Source organism: Mesocricetus auratus, unplaced genomic scaffold (genome assembly GCF_017639785.1).
Source record: "Mesocricetus auratus isolate SY011 unplaced genomic scaffold, BCM_Maur_2.0 Super-Scaffold_100013, whole genome shotgun sequence".
Taxonomy (NCBI): Eukaryota; Metazoa; Chordata; class Mammalia; order Rodentia; family Cricetidae; genus Mesocricetus; species Mesocricetus auratus.
Window position 1 is genome coordinate 82,389,809 of NW_024429196.1, and position 10,897 is coordinate 82,400,705.

General features: G+C 48.9%; 1 long non-coding RNA gene across 1 annotated transcript; it reads left to right on the forward strand.

Moving 5' to 3' along the window:
• The first annotated feature begins 8,644 nt into the window (after nt 1–8,644).
• On the forward strand, nt 8,645–10,211 carry LOC121143796. The gene is made up of 2 exons (XR_005881120.1): nt 8,645–8,688; nt 9,688–10,211. It is a non-coding gene; the product is annotated as an uncharacterized LOC121143796 (long non-coding RNA).
• The last annotated feature ends 686 nt before the right edge of the window (nt 10,212–10,897 follow it).

A 10,897-nucleotide genomic window follows, 5' to 3' on the forward strand; every position in this document is an offset into this window, starting at 1 on the left:
ACCTCTACTCTGAAACAGACTGGAACACCTGTTTTGTGACACAGCATGTGGCCAGGTAACCGAGCTGCCTTAGAAACCCTGCCTTTCTCTCCTGGGTATGGGATCCCACCACCTTGCCTGGCTTGAAATGTCTTCTGTAGTAGTGAATGTGCCGTTAACAGTCTAGGCTTCTAGTGCAGGAGGCTAAGAAACTGGTTTCTTTTGTTTGCTTGCTTGATTTTGCAGTTTTGACACAAGTTTTCATGAAGCCCAGGCTGGCCTCAAACGCCCCATGTAGCCAAGGATGACCTTCTTGATCCTACAACTTTCAAATCCCAAGTGCCGGGATTACAGGTACACCCTTTAACTCCCAGTCTAAGAGGAACTAAACAGGCTGCTTGTCCAATATCTTCGAAATGAGGGATGGTATTAGGAGTGCAATGGGAAAGAGTGCCTGAGTACTCCATGAGGAAACTCTTTCTGGTCCCTGTTTGAAACTGACAGGAATAATGAGCTTTTTTTCAAGTCTGAAACTAAGATAAATAAAAAGTAGCTTCCCAACCAAATGGGCAAAACCAAGCGGATAAAAAGTCCAACCTTCTTCATAACTACACACTTTATGGTATTTCGAGTTAGTTTTGTGTAAAAGAAACAACCAGTTGAATGAATTGTTGGACTGGGTATGGACTATAAGTGGGACCCACATGGTGATGATGAAGGCTACACACTCTAGAATTAGACTGTATGGAGATAGGCTTGTGTGTCTCTGAGTGACCTAGGGCAAGAATTTAATTCGCAAGTGATTCGTTTTTCTATTCTGTAGTAGAGATAATTCTTGAAGAGTTGTGACTCACTTAGTAATGGGATGCATCCTGAGAGTCACATCACTGGGTGGTTTCATTACTATGTAAATAGTCTAGAGTACGCATACACAAAATGTGTAAATATAATGGTGCCAGAAAATCACTGTACTTGGCTTCTTGACACACACACAAAAGAAACCTGGAAGCATGATGACTCACACCTGTAATTCAGCACTCAGGAAACTGAGGTGGGAAAGTCTCAAGTTTCGGGGGCCATACTTGACTACATAATATAACCCTGCCTTAAAAATGAGAAGGAGTAGGAAACTATATCTTGGTAATAGAGCACTTTCCTAGCATATACAAGGCACAGGTCAGGAGGAACCATTTTATTTTACGGTAATGTTTATATGAATAGAAAAAGAATACTCTAAATAATACTAAGTAGACAACAATAAATGCATAGGAGGTAGTCACTTAGCACTATTATCAGGTGTGTGCCAGGCTTTCATGTGGTAAGAAAATAGACCTGTTCATGCCAGCAGCACAACAAGCATGTGAGTAATATGTTATACATGACCTTAGAGTAGTTATGATGTCAAGACTGAGGATATGGCTTAGTTGGCAAAATTCTTGCTGTAGAAGCATGAGTACCAGAGCTTAAATCCCTGGCACTCATGTAAGAAGCCAATAGAGGTGGTGTATGCTTGCAATGCCAGCCCCGGGGAGACAAATACAGGAGGATCCCTGGGACTTGCTGGCCAGCCAGGCTAGCTGAATCAGAAAGCTCCAGGTTCAGTGAGACCATGTCTCAAAAAATAAGGTAGAGAGGAATAGAGGAGGGCACCAGACATTGACCCATGGTCTCCCTGCACATGTGCCTAGGTGACAATGTCCGTAGATGACAAGAATCTTGGGGAACCACTGATATATGTGCTGTCCTCCCCTGACAAGACCTTATTGTGTGGCATGTGTCTGCAGTTAGCTCATAAGTCTACTGAGGATTACATTGACTTGAATGTGCCAGCATGCAAGACATACTGTACTTCTGTGGCTCTGCCTTGCTTAGTACAATGTACATGATATATGCTCAAAATATAGCATCATCTGAGAGAACAATTATGACCACGCAGGCTAAGCTGCAGAAGGAGAAACCCCCTTCCACTGGTTCCAGCAAGCTGGGCTTAAACAAATACCTTGTAGAATTGGTGGGCAGGCTAAGCTTTCACACACGATTTCCAAAGCTACCAGGTCAAGCCAAGTCACCAAAGGACAGACACATGTGCTGCAGATTCCAGAAACCACAAGTCCATACTGCCTGCATCAGCTCAGTGGGAACACCACAGACTTGTAGGACCTTCATACAGTCCAACAAGATCAAATCCTCCCTGGTTCACTGATGGGGACACCATGCCTCAAAGGGCACAAGGACGCGTTGGGCCCATCTCTAAGCTCATCTGCTACCCTGAAGTGTCTTCAGCAGAATCAGGTGGGATCAAGATAGAGCGATAACTACTGAATAGGGAAGCAGGAGGTCAAACACCCATTCTGCAAGGGAGAGAGGTGTTGTGGGTTACCTTGCTCGGAGACCCCTTGGAGGAGGGCACGAGAAGATGCAGCACCAAGGACTCAGGCACTGAGAATCGGTGAGTAACAGAGCAGGCTGCAGAGACTCGTTTATTAAGGAAGTCAGACCTGACTTTATACCCCCTTCCAAGGTCCTATTGGCTCAGGCGGTTGACTCTGCTGTGTTGTCCTTTCCTCATTGGTCTCTCTGGGTCAAGTGTCTCTTCGTCAGGAATCTCTGGGAGTGCCACACATGCTCGTGAGGGCTGGCCTGGGCACCTGGGCAGGGTGATTGTGGCTTGAGTAGGCTGGCCGCAGTTCCTCCTGCAGAGAGGAATCTTAAGAATAGAGGCAAGGTGCCCAGTTAGTGCAGTAGGTAGCAAGCATGTCAATCTCATAATCTGAAGGTCATGGAGAATAGAGGCAAAGGGATCCAAAGCAGGTCTTGAGTTAGGGGATGGGCGTGTTCACTGTGGGGAGGTGACTCCATCATTAGAGGTGGCAAGGGAGGGACCCCTCCTGTGGCTCATATTGAGGGGGAGTTGAGGTTCTAGTCTCAACAGCATGGCCATAAGCAAAGAGGTGGCTTCCAGAAAACCCCGAAGGCCAATAGAGAGAACTCATTCTCTCACGTCTGTCCTGCTTGAGGTACACAGTTGTTTTCTGTTGAGACATCCCAGAATCATGCGGGCTCCTGGTTGTCTGCGCTCTAAACTGCCTATTTATTCTCAGTAAAAATGATCTCCTCATCTCAAAGTACATGGATGGGAAAAGCAAGCAGGCACACAGTATGTCTTCTCTCTAGGTAGATCTCCTAGCAACAGCCCGGCCTAAGGCAACCAGGAGCCTTAGAAAGTGGCTTCAGTCCCAGCTTCCACAGAAGTGGATAGGCGGTGGCCAAGGACAAAGAAGGATCATGGAATATCATGAAAGCTTTGCCCAATCTGGTATGCTTCTCAGTTTCCCGTTGCTGTGACAACTGCTTGCTGAGGAAAGCCCAAATAATTCAACTAGATGAGTTTATAGGGGATATTTCAAGGTTTTAGAGGTTTCAGCCCGTATTCAGTGGACCCTTCAGCTCTGTAGCCGCATAGCACATCACAGTGGGAAGACATGGCAGAGGAGGTCTGCTTACCTCAGGCAGCCAGGGTGCCTAGAAGAAAGAGAAGAAACTGTCCTCTTACTACTACTTTCAAGGGCATGGCCTCACTGGCCCAATGTCCTCCTGCCAAGCCCTAAGTCCCCAAGTTGACACTGCCTCTCAATGCACTACAGGCTCCTGGCCAAGTATTTAGCAAATGGGCCTGTGGGGAGTGTTTAAGTTCCGAACCATAACACTAAATAGGGTTCTGATGCCTACCTGGGTTTTTAGACTCGCACAACACTGTAGTTTTAGATTTTGACTGCTCCCCTCCTCCCAGGATCTGAAGGTGGGACAGTTTTTAGGTCACTGGGGGAATGCGTCTTGAAGGCAACGATGTGTGGATTTTTCTCTGTCAACATTGCTGCCTTGATGCACACTGCCTCTCACAGGCCCCCAAAAAACTGGGCCAAGTCCGTCACTGTCCAGAACCTTCAAAACTGCGAGTCAAAAGAAGCCTTTGTCTCTCATAAGCCGGTCATCCCGAGTATTTGCTACAGCGGCAAAAAGCTGATTCACACCACACACAAAAAAATGTTCTTTAGTCAGAAACTGCCCTGCCTGCCGCAGCTCAGTGGGCCAGGGCTGCTCCAGCAAGGGCTGTGCTCCAGGCTCCGCTGCCCAGAGCTGGCCTCTCATGCCAAGTCCTGCTTCGTTTCGCCTCAGAAGCACCATAAATGCTTCTTGCATTTAACTGCCTCATTCTTCCTGCACACACTGGAACTCACACAGAAATAAAAGGAACTCAGCATCTCCCCCAAGTTCCCACAGGGCTCCAGTTGGATCCAGCTTGCTCCCGTTTGAAGTCTTGCAGGCAAGGATGGGTACCAGTGAGGAGAAAGTAAATAGTCTTGTCTGAGTTTCCTAAAAGAAGTTCGCACCTCATCACCTCCTCCCACAGTCCCAGTCTCCTGCGCCCAACTGTTCCTTATTTGATAAAGGCAAATACTACATCCAGCCAGGCCAGAGAGGACTTCTCCAACTGTGCTGGAGGAGATAATTAATGTCCCAGGGCAATGTGGGAGGGGGCAGTCAGTGGGTGGGACCCAAGCCAACCCTATTCTGGGAGAAAATGAGTGTGTGTGTATGTGTGTGTGTTTTTTTCTGTCACCCCACATAAAGGTGATTTCAATAATTGTGTTTGGTTCCTGTGTCTCATAAAAGCTGTTTTGGGGTGGCCCCAGCATTTTTATGTGTGTGCTCCTTAGTCATGAGGGCATACACTTTGGTAATCCATTTTTTCATTCATCTCCTGGATACCAAAGGGCCCCCTAAGCCCTGGAAGCCCCCCTCTGACTTCTATTGCAGATTTTTCTGGTTGCCAGTCATGGCCAGTTTGTCAGAGAGAGGGCAGAGAGGGAGGGAGGAGGGGGGAAAGAGGAGGGAGGAGGGAGGAGAGACAGAGAGAGAGAGAGAGAGAGAGAGAGAGAGAGAGAGAGAGAGAGAGAGAGAGAGAGAGAGAGAGAGAGAGAGAGAGCAGGAGCTAGGAGCAGGGAGGGGGAATAGCCGAGCTGCCTTTGTGTGTGGTCCCAGGCTGGTCCTCCCTTCATGAAATCCTGGGCTTCATTCCTGGCTCTGGTAAACTTGAGCGTCACTTGAATGAGTCCCTTATCCATTTTCTAAACACTGAAGAGGTTTGAAAGGGCCCTGTGGGCAGACTGTTACTATCGGCGAAAGCAAACAAGCCAGAGTATTTAGCTAAGCATTTTTAATATTTAAACATCATAACTTTCAACTATGCAGGAGCAGTGGCGGGCAGCCAGGAACGCTGGCCGAGAGGACTGGAGCTGCAAGTGCTCCTTCAGGTGGGCCTGCTGTCCCTTTGAGGGGCCAGCCGGGACCTCCAGACTTCCTACTGGCTCTAGACCTGTATGACTCCCGGTGGGTGGGCAGCTGGAAAAGGGGAAGTTACTCAGTCTTGTCATGATCCGATGTGGTGCTTCCTTCCCTCTTCAAAACGTAAAAGTCTAAGCAGACCCCCAGGAGAAAAGGAAACTGGGGCGGCGGTGCAGAAACAGGAGCCGGGAAGCTGTGGGCTCAGCATCAGGACCAGGTACAGCAAATATTATCCCTGTAGATGCGGCCTGCGCTCCCCACCCTGGGAGTGAGGCCATAAAAACCGGCCTGGCCAGGGGCTGGGACAGACCACAGCTCCTCCACGGGCGCTGGGGACCCCTCCCAGCCGGGACAGGATGGCACCAGACACCCGCCCACCAGACTCCATCCCACCAGCTGGAAGTGGCTTTCTGGTTTATGGAGCAAGACGGACCTGTAAAGTCAGTAATTCTCAGCGGCCAGAAGAAAGTCAGCGCCCCCCCCGAGCCTGGGGAAGCTTCTGGAACCCCGCAGGCAGCTGAGCCAGCCCGGAGCTCAGCCAGGCCTCCCAGGCCAGACTCCCCCGGTGCCACCCGAGGGACTGAATGGGCTCCCTGTCTGCCAGAGCAAACAAGACCCCTGGGCAGGGCGCTGGGGAACAGCCTGGCGCAGAGCAGGCCGGAGGTTACACAGGCCACGGGGGAGGACAGGGGATTTTTTTTTCTCCCTGGACATTCCACCGGGGAAGGCCTGCCAAGGGCTTTGCCAAGGAGCTCAGTCTGCCCCACCATTACGGATGCACCAGTAAATGGCTCCATTCACAGAGGACAAGGCCCAGAGGGCCTTTTCTAATGCAGTGCCTGCCCAGCCCCACAGCTGCCACCCAGGGTCCCTCCTCTAGCTCATCCAGCTGCTCTGGGTTCTGAGATACTTTTCCTGGCACGAACTTCCAGCTTCCTATCTGTACGATATAAGTGTGGGTCTGACCTGTGGGGCTGCCCTGGGGATTCGTGGAGACTGTCTGGATATGGCTGTCATTCTTCTGACTTCAACTGTGGAGCAGTTTGCAGGGCCTCTCTAGCTTTGCTGATAGCCCTAAACTGACTGGGAGCTCCCTCCGCAGGATGCCGCAGGTATATGGGAAGGGGCAGAGGAAAGCACTGCCTTTCAGCCTCCCCAGCTTGCCCTGGGAAGTGTAATTGTCTCCCAGTGCCCATGGGAGACGTTCTCTATGACCCACTCTCATGTAAAAAGACTGCAGTGTTCACATGGTAACCACCTCCTATTTGTTTGACGTCTCTAGACTAACTATAATCCAAATAAAATGTATATACCATATGCCTGCTGTACCGAGTCGTCGAGGGAACAGACAGAAAACATGTCAGCGCAGAGACAGTACACAGACAAAACTTCCCCCAGGGAGCTTCCATCCACAGTCGGTTGAATTAGATGGGGGACCTGTGGATGCGGAGGTTGGACTGATACCATCTGCCCTACCATTACTCTCTTGGGCGCCACCCACAGGCGGCTCTTAAGGTCTCATCCTTTGCAGAGCCGTAGACGGTGACGCTGGGCTTTCTGTACAGCTGGCTGAAGTCTTCAGGAGTCCTCACTCAGCATCAACTCCTGGGCTCCCCAGCTTACACGCGGCAGGGAGACCCATCCGCCATGCAGTACAGTCAGAACTCTGTGACTTGGAGAAAAGGCTAAAACTGCTCGAAGTGCTGTAGCAGTCAGATCAGTGAAGACATTTTGGGGGGGGGCAGGTCTGGAGCCCAAGTCCATTGGTTTCCTTCCTGTGGAGCGATACTTAAATCCAATGGGGGAAGCCGGGCAGTGGTGGCGCACACCTTTAATCCCAGCACTCGGGAGGCAGAGGCAGGAACTCTGTGAGTTCCTGGCCGGGCTGGACCGACAGCCTCCAAAACAATACAGAGAAACCCTGTCTCGTAAAAAAAAAATCCAATGGGGGAAAAGTAGTTGACTGCACACGTATCAGCTATGCCATCACTACCGGTAGACACATCTTGTCAAGAACGCTGATAGTATTAGCATTCGGGGTCCACAAACAAGCACGATCATTGCCAACAACCCTCTACCAGCGGTCCACATACACCCCTTTCAACACTATGAAAGCTAGACACTGGGAAGAAACTTTCTACCTCAGACCCAGCCCAACTTCTTCACGCTGTGGAAGCAAAGTGTGTAGTCTCTTGGCAATCTTTCTGGCACGCAATCGATAGCAATAGCTGTAGCCTGCATCACAGTATGTGGTCTCATCCACACTTCTGCGCCCAGCCCAGCAACTTGTAGGAAAGTAACCTACTCCTGCCATTGGGGTTGTGTTCAGTAACCTTGTGGCTTCTAGATATGCCCAGTCATATAGGATGCCTTCTGAACTTAAATTCTTTAACAGATAGTCTTGCATTTAGAGGTACAAGGTATGTATATATATATATATATGTGTGTGTGTGTGTGTGTGTGTGTGTGTGTGTGTGTGTGTGTGTGTGTGTAGGGTTTTTCTCAGTCACCTTATGGGGAACCATCTACCCTTGATCCAACAAAAACACCTAAGAGTTTCCCAGCTATGCCTGGCCTACGAGGCCTGGGTGAACTGACTTCTCCTCCTTGCTTGTTTGGATGAATTTTTATGTCTTCCAGAGGCCTTTCTGAATCTGTAAAGGAATCTGAGAGTTAGCATGCCTTTCTACAGAGGATGGACAGGATGTCTGAAGGTCACAACTGTTCGATTACGGTCTTGATGTTCTTCAAATAAGGGTATAAACATAAAAGAACGCCAGCATTATCAAGTTCGATACAGCACGAAAAGATTCTATTACAAATATGGAGCATTTCCTCAGAGATGAAATACTGGGTATAGTAGCATGGGAGAGAGAGAGAGAGAGAGAGAGAGAGAGAGAGAGAGAGAGAGAGAGAGAGAGAGAGAGAGAGAGAGAGAGAATCTTATTTTATTTAGCACTCTATAACTGCACAGTCAACCTAGTGTATTGCCAAAGCCTGCTGTGAATCTCCCCAGTCCCAGACTCAATGGGGCTGGCTTCTGTTGCTTCCTCTAGCCTGGGACTGTAGGAGGAAGTCTGCATGCCGCCATTAAACATGTGACTTACTAGAGGCGCATACAGATGAGGTAATAAAAGGACGGTTTACCACACCGCTAACCACACCCACTTTAGGCAGGACTAAAGACGTATACGGCTGGACATAAAGACGTACACGTACGTAGGCGGAACTTTGGGCATGGCTAGGGGGCGTTACGGGGGAAGGTATAAAAGACAGCACACAGGAAGTCTCGGTCTCTTTTCCTGGAGTTCGGCTTCCGGTTTGACAGCTGAAACTACTTGGCTCCTCTGGGTTTGGTATCTTGTGAGTAATTTCTACTTAAATACTTAGCTTTACTTTCAGTAATTGTGTGTCGCGTATCTTTATAGTGTCCATTGAAGCCTACATGGGACAAGAGGGAGTAGGGCCTTGCTGACACCAGCTCATCATCTTGCTCCCCAGTTCTGATTCTGATAGCCTGCAGGCAAAGGCTGAGGCTTCTGCATATTCACTGGCCACACTTGGCTGCTGAAGCTAAAAGACTCCAGGTTGATCTCTCTCTCTCTCTCTCTCTCTCTCTCTCTCTCTCTCTCTCTCTCTCTCTCTCTCTCTCTCTCTCTCTCTCTCTCTCTCTCTCTCTCCCTCCCTCCCTCCCTTCCCCTCTCTCTCTTACACACACACACACACACACACACACACACACACACACACACACACACACACTATATTTTGTTGTGAGAGAGAAATGTACACAGCATACTCCTGAGGGGTAATTGCCAACCCCCTGGGACAAGCTTCAGCTTTTTCTTCTGTGCTCTTCTCATCTGTTTCTTCTTTTATCCCTTTGTAGAATTATTACTTGGATTTTAAAAGCTCCTCAAGGCTCACAAGCACTGACAGATCACAAGACAATTTGGCTTCTTGTCTTTTTCTCCCCCTAGGAACTCTGACTTGACACCAATCTTTCTTCATTTTCTTTCCAGTGACCTGGGCACACCCCTTGACTTGTCTACTCCCTCCCTCCCTCCTTCCCTCCCTCCCTCCTTCACATCTCTTTCTGAGACTGTCTCATGCAGCCCATCCTGACCTGGAACTTTCTATGTAGTCAAGGATGACCTTGAACTTCCCATCACCCTGCCTCCACACCCAAGGGCTTGGACTGAATCCAGGGCCTCTTTCATGCCAGGCAAGCCCTGTACCAAGTGAACTACATCTTCAGGCTCCTGATTTTAGCTTTTCCTTTTCCCTCTTGATTGATTTAGCACTTTATAAACTCTATTTACTCACTGTTTATCTGCTTTTTCCCTTTTTTCTTTTTCTTAGGGTCTCTACAGAGCCGTGGCTATCATAGTACTCCCTGTATAGACCAGGTTGGCCTCAAACTCACAGAGATCTGCCTGCTTCTACCTCTTGACTGTTGGGACTAAGGATGTGTGCCACTATACCTTGCCTAACCTGCTGGTCTGTTACTTAGACCCTCCACATTCTTTTCCACCTCAAAAAGATCACCGCCCACCATGAGGATCAGTAACGCCAACAAACTCCCATACCACCATGTATGGCTTTGCTGTCCTGAGGTCTCTGATGAATGGACTTTAAAAAAACTGTCCTGTGATCATGGTGCTATCTGGTCCCATGAACTGGAAATCAAGTGCTGTCTCTTTTACCCCCTGCTCCCTTAATAATGTCTTCCAGTCCCTGGTATGTGAGGGGACCTCGGATGGAAACAACCAAGTTTCCCAAATGGCCTGTATACGTCAGCCCGTCAGGGCCGATTTCCCTCTCAGTGCTCTGTCCTGTAGCCCTTGACTCAAGGGAAGATGAGGAATTAGATTACTGGATCTCTCTGCTTTTGTGGCACTTGACTGATTCTATCTGTACCTCCCGAGCCTGGTTCTAAGAGCCCCCTTTCAATTCTTGCTAAAAAGCTGTTTCCAATTCAAGCAGTCCAGTGGTAAAGTATTCCCTAATTACAGGTTTCCTGGATTATAACGGAGGTCCTGTCTGCAGGCTGAGTCAAGGGTTCTCCCTTTCTCTGTGTTGAAGACATGACTTTAGTGATAACCTCCTGCACGTGTACATTATTCTGTCTTGGCTATCCAATGTCCTCTGCCTCTTTCTTAGCAAATCAGAGGCTAATGCAGAGGATGTCATCCATATGTCTTTTTCTCACTGGAATCTCTCCCTTCCCACGGGCAGGTTCCTTTTGGACAGGCAGCTTAGCCTCAGTTGCGCACAACAGAGACCACAAACTGCTGCTGCCTACTTACGATCCCATCCAGTATGCCCCCACTGTCGGACACTGCAGTGTCTTCTCTAACTCTTGGTTCATTTTTGACCACATAGTACCGATTACTGTCCTCACTCAGAGAACCCCATTTGTCAAGGAGGTTATAGACAACCATCCGTGATTCCCCCCCCTACGATATTCAACATTCAGCTAGTTCAACCTTGGTTACACTTCTTACTACCTATAGTGGTAGGTATCTATCACCTGTGGCCGCAGCAAGAAGGCATACCACCACAAACCATA